Source organism: Bubalus kerabau, chromosome 8 (assembly GCF_029407905.1).
Source record: "Bubalus kerabau isolate K-KA32 ecotype Philippines breed swamp buffalo chromosome 8, PCC_UOA_SB_1v2, whole genome shotgun sequence".
In the NCBI taxonomy this organism is placed as follows: Eukaryota; Metazoa; Chordata; class Mammalia; order Artiodactyla; family Bovidae; genus Bubalus; species Bubalus kerabau.
Genome location: NC_073631.1, coordinates 99,550,975 through 99,563,484, shown reverse-complemented (window position 1 = coordinate 99,563,484; position 12,510 = coordinate 99,550,975). Strand labels below are relative to the sequence as shown.

Below are 12,510 nucleotides of genomic sequence, written 5' to 3'. Positions count from 1 at the left end.
CAGTCCATCCTAAAGGAAATCAGTCCTGAATATTTGTTGGAAGGAGTGATCCTGAAGCTGAAAAACTCGAATACTTTGGCCACCTGATGTGAAGAACTGACTCACTGGAAAAGACCCTGATGCTGGGAAAGATTGAAGGCAGGAGGAGAAGGGGATGACAGGATGAAATGGTTGGATGGCATCACAGATTCAATGGACATGAGTTTGAGCAAGCTCTGGGAGTTGGTGGTGGACAGGGAAGCCTAGCATGCTGCAGTCCATGGGGTCGCAAAGAATCGGACATGACTGAGTGGCTGAACTGAACTGAACTCTCTCTTGAGCTTCCCCCATCTCACCCCTCTAGGTCATCACTGAGCACAAGCTGAGCCCCCTGTGCTATACAGCAGCTTCCCACTAGCTATCTATTTTGCACATGGGAGTGTATTAGGTATTATGACCCCATTTTTATACATGGGAGCCTGAAGTTCAGAGAGCGACTCATCCAAGGTCACAAGACAGATGTGAGTTTTTCTCCAGGCTTGGCACTCCTGACCTCCTTGAGAAGCAGAAGGGAGGTGGGGAACTGAGGTTCCAAGCCTGGGATAGAGTCTGGACTCCAGCCCTGAAGAATTCCTACTCTCTATGAACCCCAGTTTCTCCCCTTGTCAGAGGGCAAGAGTCACACCTACCTTGAGGAGCTGTGGTGAGGATTATCAGAGGTGATGGGGTCAAGCATAGAGCCCAGTGCTGCGCATGTGGTGAGGTCTCAGTAACTTGCTCTTATGAAGGGGAAGATACCTTGATCTTCAATCACAGAGAAAATCTCCTGACTGTGGGCACTGCCAAGAGTCTGTTCATCCAGGACTAAAGCAGTCAGGGAGCAAGGGGACCTGGGTCCTCATTTCTTGGCATCACATTTTTTTTGTTGTTGTTTGGTTCTCTTGGGTGAACTGCTGGAATAAGGGGGCACTGGACATGGGGTAGCTTCCATGAAGGTGAATGAGACGAATGAAGTGCTTGAATAGGAAGGGACCCCTTCCCTTTTCTTCCAGAGCCCCAAATCTGTGACTGATGTGAGAAAGAGGGTGGGAGGACCACACGAGTCCCGCCCAGCTCTGCCCTCAGGACACCTGCTCTCCCTGCAGGACACAGGCCTGTTGACATGTTAACCCAGGGCCTGTGTCGAACATTTGTAGAGCTGTTATCTTTCATTCTTTTGAGATAAAAATATATTTAAATAGAAACTCTAGCATTTTCTTCCCATATCTCCTTATTTTGGAGACCAGTAAAAGAAAACACCTTCTGCACCAGCCAACCTAGCATCTGTCCCATTTGCTCTGACTCTCACTCGGAGACTCCTTCCTGCTCCATTTGCTCTCTCCTCACCTCCCTGCCCCTTGTGTCTGTAAGCATGTGTATGTCTCCATGGGGATGTCCCTTACAGCCAGGCTCTCGCCTCTGCACTGTGGTAGGGACACAGCATAGGGAGACCGTGCTTCTCTCTCCTGGAAGATGAGATGCCCCGTCCTTACTGGGACCCCTACAGCAGGAGTGCATCTAATGGTGGGAGGAATTAGTAGGACAGGTGGCCCCATAGTCGGTCAGTTGGGAAGCCCTAGATTAGGGTCGGGGAAGAACTAGAATTGCTGATGGATCTCGCTAGGTATCCCTCTTCTGGCCAGGCAGAGAGAAGCAGTGCATCCTTTGTTTATGCTGACCAGTTATCCATTTGGTGGCTCAGATGGAAAAGAATCTGCCCACAATGTAGTAGACTTGGGTTAGATCCCTGGGTTGGGAAGATTCCCCTGGAGAAGAAAATGCCAACCCACTCCAGTATTCTTGCCTGGAGAATCCCATGGACAGAGGAGCCTGGTGGGCTACAGTCCATGGGTTGCAAGGAGTTGGGCCCAACTGAGTGACTGTCAGTGACTATCCATTTCAGTGTGAGCTCCTGCTCCCTCTTCACCTGCCTCCCCTCACCCCTGCAACCTCCCTTATCCCTCATCAATCTTCCTCTTTAGTGGCCTTTTCTTCTGAGTCGGCTCAGCCTTGGCAGTCATCACTGAGTGGCCATTTTGTTTCCCAGCCTCCCTTTCTTCAGCCCCTCCCCAGCAGGCCCCCCTCTCCCCCCATCAAAGGAATGTCCTTCAGTCTCATTGCTTCTGTTGTTTGGCGAGATGCCAAAACAAACAGAACCCCTTAATGTGTCCTTAAGAACCCACAGTGGTCTGGTTCTACAGGCAGTGGGCCCAAGCCAGAGTTCCAGAGTTCCAGAGTCCCAGGATGATGTGGCTTTGCTCAAGGAGGTGGCTTGGTCTGGGGTGATGGTACCAGGGATGCCCAAGGCAGGCAGTGAGCAGAGGGGAGGCGAGCTGGTGCTGGCAGTGGGTGGAGGAAGGGGCCTGCTGAGCCTGTAGCCTGTGTGTGGAGAAGCCCCCAGACTCCACGGAGTCAGAGCTCCCTGAGGTGGGCAGGGCAGCAGCAGCTTCATAGACGAGCAGAGCACAGGAAGAACAGAGGCCCAGAAGCATCAAATGAGAGAAAAATGGTTTTCTTGTGAAGCCAAGGTTTTTTGTTTTAAGTAAGCACAAGGGACTCCTGTTGTGGAGGAGAATCTTTGAATTATTGGAAGATGCTTTGGGGATGGAAAACCGGGCTGAGGCTGGCCTCTGGGGATTTGGGGGAACTCTTTGAACAGGGATGTCTGGAGACCCTTCTCCAAAGCTTAGCAACTGGTTCACAGGACGAGTTAAATCTTTTCATGTTGGAGGCCTCAGTTCAGTTCAGCCCCTCAGTTGTATCTGACTCTTTGTGACCCCATGGACTGCAGCATGCCAGGCCTCCCTGTCCATCACCAACTCCCGGAGCCTACCCAAACTCATGTCCATTGAGTCGGTGATGCCATCCAACCATCTCATCCTCTGCCATCCCCTTCTCCTGCCCTCAATATTTCCTAGCAGCAGGGTCTTTTCAGCATCAGGGTGTTGGAGGCCTCACCCCCATCCGATTGCTGACTCTGTGGCATGCCCAAGGATGTGGCTACTCTGATGGGGCTGAAAGCACTGGGAGGGACATTCTAGGGTCCATTTATGGTCACACGAGACTGATCATTTATCCTTCCAACTCCTGTTGGGCACTTACAGTGGGTTAGGTGCTGAGCTCTGAGCCTTGAAGTATACATAAGAAGCATGTCTTCACCTCATTAGGGCTTAGGTAGCTGCCAAGTGAATGCAGGTATAAACGAGATGGCAACTGCAAAGTTCAAGCGATAAGTTCTGATATTTGCACACATTGTTTTGGAAACTCAGGGAAGGAAAGAGATTCCTTTGGCTTGGAGGTTAGGGGGGCTTGGTGATGGTGGTAACCATTTATGCAAAGTGCCTCAGCTATTCCTCATCACGTTCTAGAAGGCAGGTCTTACCCTCATCCCCATTTTACAGTTGAGGAAACTGAGGTCTAAAGGGAATAAGTAACCTGTCCAGGGTCAGATTTGTAAGGGCAGAGCTAGAGAAGAGAGAAGAAGGGAATCTTAGGCAAAGGGAACAACTTGACGAAGGCGTGAAGGCAGGAAAGCATGGGACATGTATGGGCAGTGAAGAGGAGTTCTATATGAGTGAAATGATGAAAGCCAGATGGAGGAGGTATTTGAACACAAAGCTAAGCCTCTCCTTCATTCTGTAGACAATAGGGAGCCACTGAAATTTCCCGAGTAAGAGGGTGTCTTGATCGGAGCAGACAAGCAGTCAGGAAAGAAGAGAATCAGATGTGTAGAGAATTAAGAAGTGACTCTTACAGAGCATGTGAGAGGTAATTCACTGTGCCCAGAGGCGTATTACTTTGGACAATGCAGGAGAGAAAATTTCTTTTCATTTTGATAAGAGGTAACTCATTTCACAAGAATGAAGGGAAAGTGGTCTGCATTTCAATTCCTTCCAATTCCATCTACACATTTGTACCTATTACCCTGACCCCCAGACTGGTCTCTAGTTATCACCGCTTTATTCTCTTCCTGTCTCCTTACTGGATATTTTGATACCAGTGCCAGTTGCTTTCTAGATATCTCTCTCAAGATTTTACTGGAATGAATCTAAACATTTTTTATGCCTTCAGACATTTATTGCCTTTGAGGGAGGTGGTTGGTGAGTGCACAGAGCACTAAGCTCAGGTTCTTGGTCCAGGCTGTAGCTCCTTTTGTGGTTCTAGGACACACGATTTTGATTTTGAGTTTCTGCATCACTTTGCTGACAAAGGTCCGTCTAGTCAAAGCTCTGTTTTTTCCAGTGGTCATGTACAGATGTGAGAATTGGACCAAAAAGAAGACTGAGCATTGAAGAACTGATGTTTTCAAATTGTAGTGTTGGAGAAGACTCCTGAGAGTCCCTTGGTCTGTGAGGAGATCAAACCAGTCCATCCTAAAGGAAATCAACCCTGAATATTCACTGGAAGGACTGATGCTGAAGCTGAAGCTCCAATGCTTTGGCCTCCTGATGTGAAGAGCTGACTCACTGGAAAAGACCCTTATGCTGGGAAAGATTGAGGGCAGGAGGAGAAGGAGATGACAGAGGATGAGATGGTTGGATGGCATCACTGACTCAATGGACATGAGTTTGAGAAAACTCTGGGAGATAGTGAAGGACAGGGAAGCCTGGCGTGCTGCAGTGCATGGGGTTGCAAAGAATTGGACACAACTTAGTAACTGAACAACAACAGCCCGCAAGATGGGGATTATAACCCTGAAGCAAGTGAGAAACATGAGGTGGTGGTAAGAGAAATGTGAGTCTGTGTATCGGTGGTCGTCAAAGTGTGGTCCCCAGGCCAGCAGCGGTGTTGCCTGGCAGTTTGCTAGAAATGCACATTACTGAGCCCTGCCCCATCATGGGAAGATACCTAATCTGGGACTCAGGAGCCCAGACTGCTGGTGTTCTGACCCTGTGGGCAGTGGAGGCTGGTGTCCAGCGGCCCCTTCCCTCACCTGGGCTTGCCGCCTCTCCTGCTCAGGACTGGCTGTCAGTGGTACTCATCCACTCTGACTGCACTTTTAGAGCAATCACTTGGGAATCAAGTGGTTATTGCTTATTTTAAAAAGCAACATTTTATTGTTTTATAATTAATTTTGAATAACTATTGCTTTTTAAAGAATACTGATATCTATCCCACATCTTTTGGGTGAGAGTTTCTGGGGGTGGGATCCTGGGTCTTTGCTTTTTACAAAGCTCCCCCTAATTCTGATGCACAGGAAGTTGAAATGATTTTCCGCACAGCCTTCTTATCCAAAATACAACATGTTGTATTCTTCGTGTTGATTCTGTTTTACTCTCAAGAACACCGTGAGTAGGCAAGACAGATGTTGTTGTTTAGTTACTCGGTCATGTCCGACTCTTTGTGACTCCATGGACTGCCCACCAGGCTCCTCTGTCCATAGGATTCTCCAGGCAAGAATACTAGAGTGGGTTGCCATTTCCTCCTCCAGGGGATCTTCTCGACCCAGGGATCGAACCTGTGTCTTCTGCATTAGTAGGCAAACTTTTTACCACTGAGCCACCTGGGAAGCCTCAGGAGAGATGTAGCTTGTTTAAAAACAAGGATGCAAGTACATAGAGTAGATAAGGGACTTGACTGGATATAAATGGGTGGGGCTGGAAGGAGGCATGTGTTTACCATTGTTCCCTCCAATTGCTGTTAAACAAGGTGACACCAACATTCAGGCAGCAAGTGGCCTCCGGGTTGGGTACCCCACAGTGGCGTTGCCATAGACCAGGGTCTGTATCCAGAGATGGAGAGATTCTCAGGACTAACTCAGTCTAATTCTCTGGGATATTGATATTTAAGGTACAAATGCCACCTCATTCATTGTCGTGGAGTCTGTTCTAGTTAATGGAAGAAAGGTGCTTATCCTTCTTGGCTTCATGGTGGCTGGGTATCTGGAGAACCCCTGTGTAACCTGAAGGTTTCCTGGGTGAGTCAGTGAGAGGCTTTCAGCTGCTGTTAACAGAACCCAAAGGATAGTGTGGATAGTAAGTGAATGACCGTCTCCCATGAGACGACTGCAGGTTGGTGCCTCCAGGTTGGACCATTCAGTGGCTCAGCATCCAGTGATAAGGTGGGGTGATGTGTCACCCCCTCCCCAGGTACTTCCTTTCCTCCGCTCAGCCATGGTGGGTTTATCAGTGATGTCTCCCCTCCCGTTCAGGAGAAGCCTGCAACAGTTGATGGTACCAAGGGTGGTGGACTCACCAAGGGTGAGGATGAGGACTGTTCCTCTGCGTGGAGTCCCCAGCAGGCTTCCCATTTGGTCCAGTGGGCCAGGCTTGAGTCTCATGGCTGTTTCAAAGCTCATTACTGGCAGGGGGAAGGGGACCCCCATGATTGGCTTAATCCAGTCATGATTACCCACTAGGACTGGGATTCACTGGCTTATTCCAATCTTGATTGGCCCCCTTCTGAGGTGAGGCTGCTTATGGAGGCTGTACTCCTGAATAAAGCTGGGGGGATATACCAACAAGAAAGAATAAGGGGTTCAGCTGGCTCAAGGGAGTAATGTGGAATTGGAACCAGGAGGGTGGTATCATCCATGCCATGGAGAAGCCTGGTGACCAACTGCTGTCCTTCCTCCCAGTGGGTAAGCCCCACACTCATGTCTGATGGCCACCCCCGTGCTCTCTCCCTGGTTGGTATGAGATTAAAACTCAGCAGTTCATGCTGGTTTGCTCTGTACTCCAGGCCGACTGCCCTGAGTTGGCTAATATCTTCTTTATTCAGACTACAGCCTTCTAGAGTTACATTCTTGTCTTGACGAAGAAATCATGTCACCCCGAGTGGACTTTGGCTCACTGCTCTTTCAGTAGTGATCTGGGGACACTTAGTTCCTGTAAGGTGGCTTCTGCAGATATCTGCTGCTTCCGTGAGGATGTCTTTATCATTACTAAATTAACTCTCTGAAGGTGACCTTATCTCCTCGTTCCAGGGGCTTCTTCCTGTAGCCTGTCTGTGCAAACTCCATCAGCTACCTCTCAAGGGATGTTTGAAGATGCTGTTCGAATCAGCACCAGGGGTCGCCTAGGTGGAGGTTGAATCTGGTACCCAGGGAATATGCCAGCAGGTGGCATGGGGGGTTGGTTTGGGCAAATACAGATGTGACCGTGATGTGGTCGGGTGTCAATTCAGGTGGGAATACGGGTCGTTGGTTGGTTGCCTCATCGATCTTTACAGGCTGAGCATTTTGCCTCATTGATTTTTCACTGTCGACTGACTCTTGTTCGTTGTTCACTTAGAGATCGCTTCATTTCTTTTCAATTCATTTTTCTGTGCCCGTTTGACACTTTACCACACTGTTATCCTTCCTTGATGTGGTTGCTGATCACCCCTTTCCTGGGACAGTCTCAGTGACCTTTGGAAAGGCCTTTAACCTCTCTGAGCCTCTGTTTCCTCATCTACTCAATGGAGAGGATAATTCTTCCCCAAAGCATCTAGAAGGTAGGGAGGCGGGCAGGTGGGGATCTGGGAGAGTAGAGGTGCTGGCAGGATTTGCTTGGTCAGGGAATGATGGCCTTGCTCAGACCTGGCACTGGAGGAAGAACCTCCACTTGAGCGGGGGTGGTGACTGAGATCCTGCTTTCCCCCAGAGATTGGAATTTTTCCTGCTAATAACTGCAGCTTCAGCTGCATTGGCTCCCAAGGATGGGCTGTATCTTCCTTAGAACCTCAGCCCAGGAATGGATTTACAACTTCCCATTAATATCTAATAGCACGGTTGAGACAAGGCTGGACATTTTTAATAGTATTTTGCCTAGGGCCTGGCTCTCATAAAAGGAAAATAAATACTGTAACAAGTCATTGTGATTTCCAAGTTATGGTTTATTTCTCTTCATCGGTAGATGAACATGCACTGTACTGCCATCTCCACTGTCCTTTTTTGACCCCTGGCTAGATCCCTGCCTGCCTGCCTGCTAAGTTGCTTCAGTCGTGTCCGACTCTGTGTGACTCCATAGATGGCAGCCCACCAGGTTCCCCCGTCCCTGAGATTCTCCAGGCAAGAACGCTGGAGTGGGGTGCCATTAGAGGCCCTTTAAAGTTTAGGCATAAAGACTGGGGCTCAGAGAGGGATGGAATCCCCTGTCCTGCCTGCAAAAGTGTGCCCATTTGGGAAGCCACCTCTTACCTGGATGACTGATGCCACTTTGCTCACCCCTTCGTGAGACCAAGATAGAGGCTCATTATCCTCAAACAAAGCAGCAGCCCCCACAGGGGCACCGCACACGCCTTCACTACAGGCCGAGAGGCAGTGAGACTTCCAAGCCAGGTGCCTGGAAGTTGAACCCACTCTTTGGCTGGAGGATGGAGGGGCGTTTGAACCTGGGAATGAGTTAGGCATGTCTGAAGCAGAAACCCATCGTTTGTTCACAGAGACACATTCTATGTGTCTTCCTTTGTCTGTGTTTGTTTTGTTTCCCCGTCAGATTTCATATTATCATAGAGAAAATTGTGGCCGTTCTCAGCTGTGTAAGGAGGAGGACATGGCAGCCCACTCCAGTATCCTGGCCTGGAGAATCCCCACGGACAGAGCAGCCTGGTGGGCTACAGGCCATGGGGTCACAAAGGGTCGGACACGACAGAGCGGCTTTCACTTCACACTTCACTTCAGCTGTGTAAGAGGCAGCAGGAGAGGGTGTTCTCACGGCCGTGTAGTCTTCTGCCAGAAGATTAGAAGCGGGGATGCTGTGTGTCCTTGGGCTGTGGCGATGGTGGACACAGTGTGTGATGGGAGTGGGCTTTTAGCCGAAAGGGACATCAGGGGGACAGAGTCCAGACCACTTCTTCCAGATGCTTCTCCCACCTGGAGATTTTCCTTCGAGACCTAAAGCTTTATAGCTGTGTGTGTGTATGTGTGTGTGTGTGTGTGTGTGTGTGTTTTAATGAGTGAAGCAAATTACCTTAAATTTCTCAATCTACTTGTCAGGGTTTTTATAAAGACTAAGTGAGAAAATAGATGGAACAGTATTTTGAAGACTGGAAGCCAGCATACCAACATTTCCCAAAGTGTGGATGTAGATCAGTGTTCCTAGAGACATTAAAAGGCGTTAAGCAATGGAAGATATTAATAGCTATTAAGCATCTGTAGTCAAACATGTTTGAGAAACTCTGGTTAATAATCCTTCAATGGGTATCTTCATCAAAAGACTTCTCAGGACTTTTAATAATAAGCACCTGGGGTCGCAAAGAGTCGGACACAACTTAGTGACTAAACAATAGCAACAAAGATGCAAATTGACTGTCTAGGAGGGTGACTGGTATTTCCCAAACTTGCTTCATCAGGGACCCTTTTAGGGCAAAGCTTTGTGAGGGCCTGATGTTCTTTGTGTTGTCATGATAAGTGTGCAAGTTTGGAGTTGCAGGTGTTGTTAGGGGGTATGCTTTCATTCAGGAAGCTTCCATGGGCATTTATCCTATTACATTTTCTCATTTCAACATTTCTTCCCATTCTCACCAGTGTCCATGAAATGGCAACTGTGAGCAGGAATTACTTAGAATCCAGAAAAGTTTTTTTGACAGGGGAAGTCCATGTTTTAAAATTAAGCACTGTCTTACTCTACATGGTACAGCATAGATGAACCTTGAGGACATTATGCTAAGTGAGATAAGCCAGACATATAATGACAAGTACCGTATGACTGCACTTAAATGAGGTCCCTAGAGTAGTCACATCCATAGACAGACAGTGGAATATTAGCTGCCAGGGGCCTGCAGGGAGAGGGGTTTGGTGAACTGGTGTTTAATGGGTACAGAATTGCAGCTTGGGATGAAGGGAAAGTTCTGGAGATGGATGATAGTGATACAACAATACAAATGTTCTTAATGGCACTGAACTGTGCAGTTAAAAATGGCTACAGTGGTTACAGCCCCATATGTGGAAGCTGAAAAGTAATGCAAATGAACTTGTTTACAAAACAGAAACAGACTCACAGACATAGGAAGCAAGCTTATGGTTACCAAAAAGGGAATGGTAGGGATAGATTAGGAGTTTGGAATTAACAAACTGCTGTATATAAAACAGATAAACAACAAAGATTTACAGAATAGCACAGGAAATGCCTGGGCTTCCCAGGTGCCTCAGCAGTAAAGAATCTGCCTGCCAATGCAAGGGACACAAGGGAACATGGGTTCGATCCCTGGGTCAGGAAGATCCCTAGAGAAAGAAATGACAACCCACTCCAGTATGCTTGCCTGGGAAATCCCACCGACAGAGGAGCCTGGTGGGCTACAGTCCTGGGATTGCAGAAGAGTCAGACATGACTTAGTGACTAAACAACAGGCGGCTGCTGCTGCTAAGTCGCTTCAGTCGTGTCCGACTCTGTGTGACCCCAGAGATGGCAGCCCACCAGGCTCCCCCGTCCCTGGGATTCTCCAGGCAAGAACACTGGACTGGGTTGCCATTTCCTTCTCCAATGCATGAGAGTGAAAAGTGAAAGTGAAGTCGCTCAGTCGTGTCCGACTCTTCGTGACCCCATGGACTGCAGCCCACCAGGCTCCTCCTCCATGGGATTTTCCAGGCAAGAGTACAGGAGTGGGGTGCCATCACCTTCTCCGAAACAATAGGCAACTATATTTAATATCTTATAATAACCTATCATGGACAAGAATATGAAAAAGAATATATATATACACACATATATTAACTGGATCATTTTGCTGTACACCTAACACAATATTGCAACTCAACTATAGTTCAATAACAAAGAAGAAAAATGATTAAAATGGAAAATTTTTACCTTGTGTAGATTTTGCCACAATTTTCTTAAAAGTTAATATTAAAAGGTCTTATCCTTAGCTGAATTCTTTTGATTTTAGTCTAATTTCTTAAACCTTCACTGGTTAGCATAACTGGGTGCCCAAGATGCTCTTTATAGCTTGGAGAGAGAGTGAAGAGAGAGCTCATTGCTAAGAAGTATATGATTGATGCTGAATATCCTTTGCCATTTCCACTCTTTTAATATTATTAATTTTGGCTACAAATTTATGAGCTTACAAATTAGCCTGTACTTCATAAGCATTTGCAATTTCCCTTTAGTAAAATGGAAACTTTGATGTGATAGTTTTTCTTTCACAAAATGTAAGTGTAAAATGCCAGGTCTCTTAGGAAAATATTTTTGTTGGCACCCCCCTTTGCCAGCGAAGGTCCCTTGGTTCAGTCTCTGCCTCTACCAAAGGCTGATGCAAGCAGGATGCCTCTGGGGTTTTCTGCAGGCATATTAGGTACTGAGAATCAGTTTCTCATCTAGAAAATAAGGATACCATTAGCATCCACTTGGAGCATTTAAATGAGATGCTTTATGCAGACCACATAGCTGGGTTCTCTGTAAGCCACTTCCCTCCATGATTCCCTTCCATCCCAGCATGTAGACTCTGCAGACAGCCTTGCCCTTGATGTTCCAAACTGAACTCTTGACATCTTTCCTTATTTGCCCTGCTCCTCCCTGCTGCTGCTGCTGCTGCTGCTAAGTCACTTCAGTCGTGTCCGACTCTGTGTGACCCCGTAGATGGCAGCCCACCAGGCTCCCCCATCCCTGGGATTCTCAAGGCAAGAACACTGGAGTGGGTTGCCATTTCCTTCTCCAATGCATGAGAGTGAAAAGTGAAAGTGAAGTCGTTCAGTCATGCCTGACTCTTAGCGACCCCATGGACTGCAGCCCACCAGGCTCCCCCATCCCTGGGATTCCCAAGGCAAGAACACTGGAGTGGGTTGCCATTTCCTTCTCCAATGCGTGAGAGTGAAAAGTGAAAGTGAAGTTGCTCAGTCGTGTCCGACTCTTAGCAACACCATGGACTGTAGCCCACCAGGCTCCTCCATCCATGGGATTTTCCAGGCAAAAGTACTGGAGTCGGGTGCCATTACCTTCTCCGTGTTCCTCCCTAGCCTTCCCCATATCAGTAGAAAGGAACTACCATTGACCCAGGTCCTCCAGCCAAAATCAAGGTGGTATTGTAAATATTCCTCCTATTTCCATATTCACCAGTAAGCCCTACTGGAACAATGATGACCCTGTTTTCACCTATAACACCTGAGTCAGGCCTCCATCACCCCTCAAGGAACTCCAGCAGGTCACCTGTTCCACCCTCAAATCATCCTCCACGTGGAGCCAGACTGAGTTGGTCAATGATATACTGATCGTGTTACTTCCTTGCTCAAGACCTTTCCGTGACTTCCCATCCCATTTGGAATGAAATTCTCATTCCTCCCCTGGATTTGAATGTCCTCTGTCATCTGTCCCCTGCCTTTCCCTCGGACCCCATTACTCACACTTCCCTGCTTGCCCAATGCCTTCCGGCAGTTCAGTCTTCTGCCTTTTCCTTGCCAAAATCTGCCCTCTTCTCAGAGTTTCTCACTCACTCTGTCTTTGCCCTGGAATGCTGTGTCCCCAGATCGTTGCATAGCTGGCTCCTCCTTGTCATTTGTTAAGTCCCCTTCAAGCATCACCTGGGAGGCACCTCTACTGGCCACTACAGCTGGGGAACACCCTGCCCCCGAAGTTATTC

General features: G+C 48.0%; 1 protein-coding gene across 1 annotated transcript in view; it reads left to right on the top strand.

Moving 5' to 3' along the window:
- PLXNA4 (plexin A4) overlaps positions 1-12,510 on the top strand; it is a 475,557-nt gene that overhangs the window by 43,812 nt on the left and 419,235 nt on the right. The window lies entirely within an intron of this gene.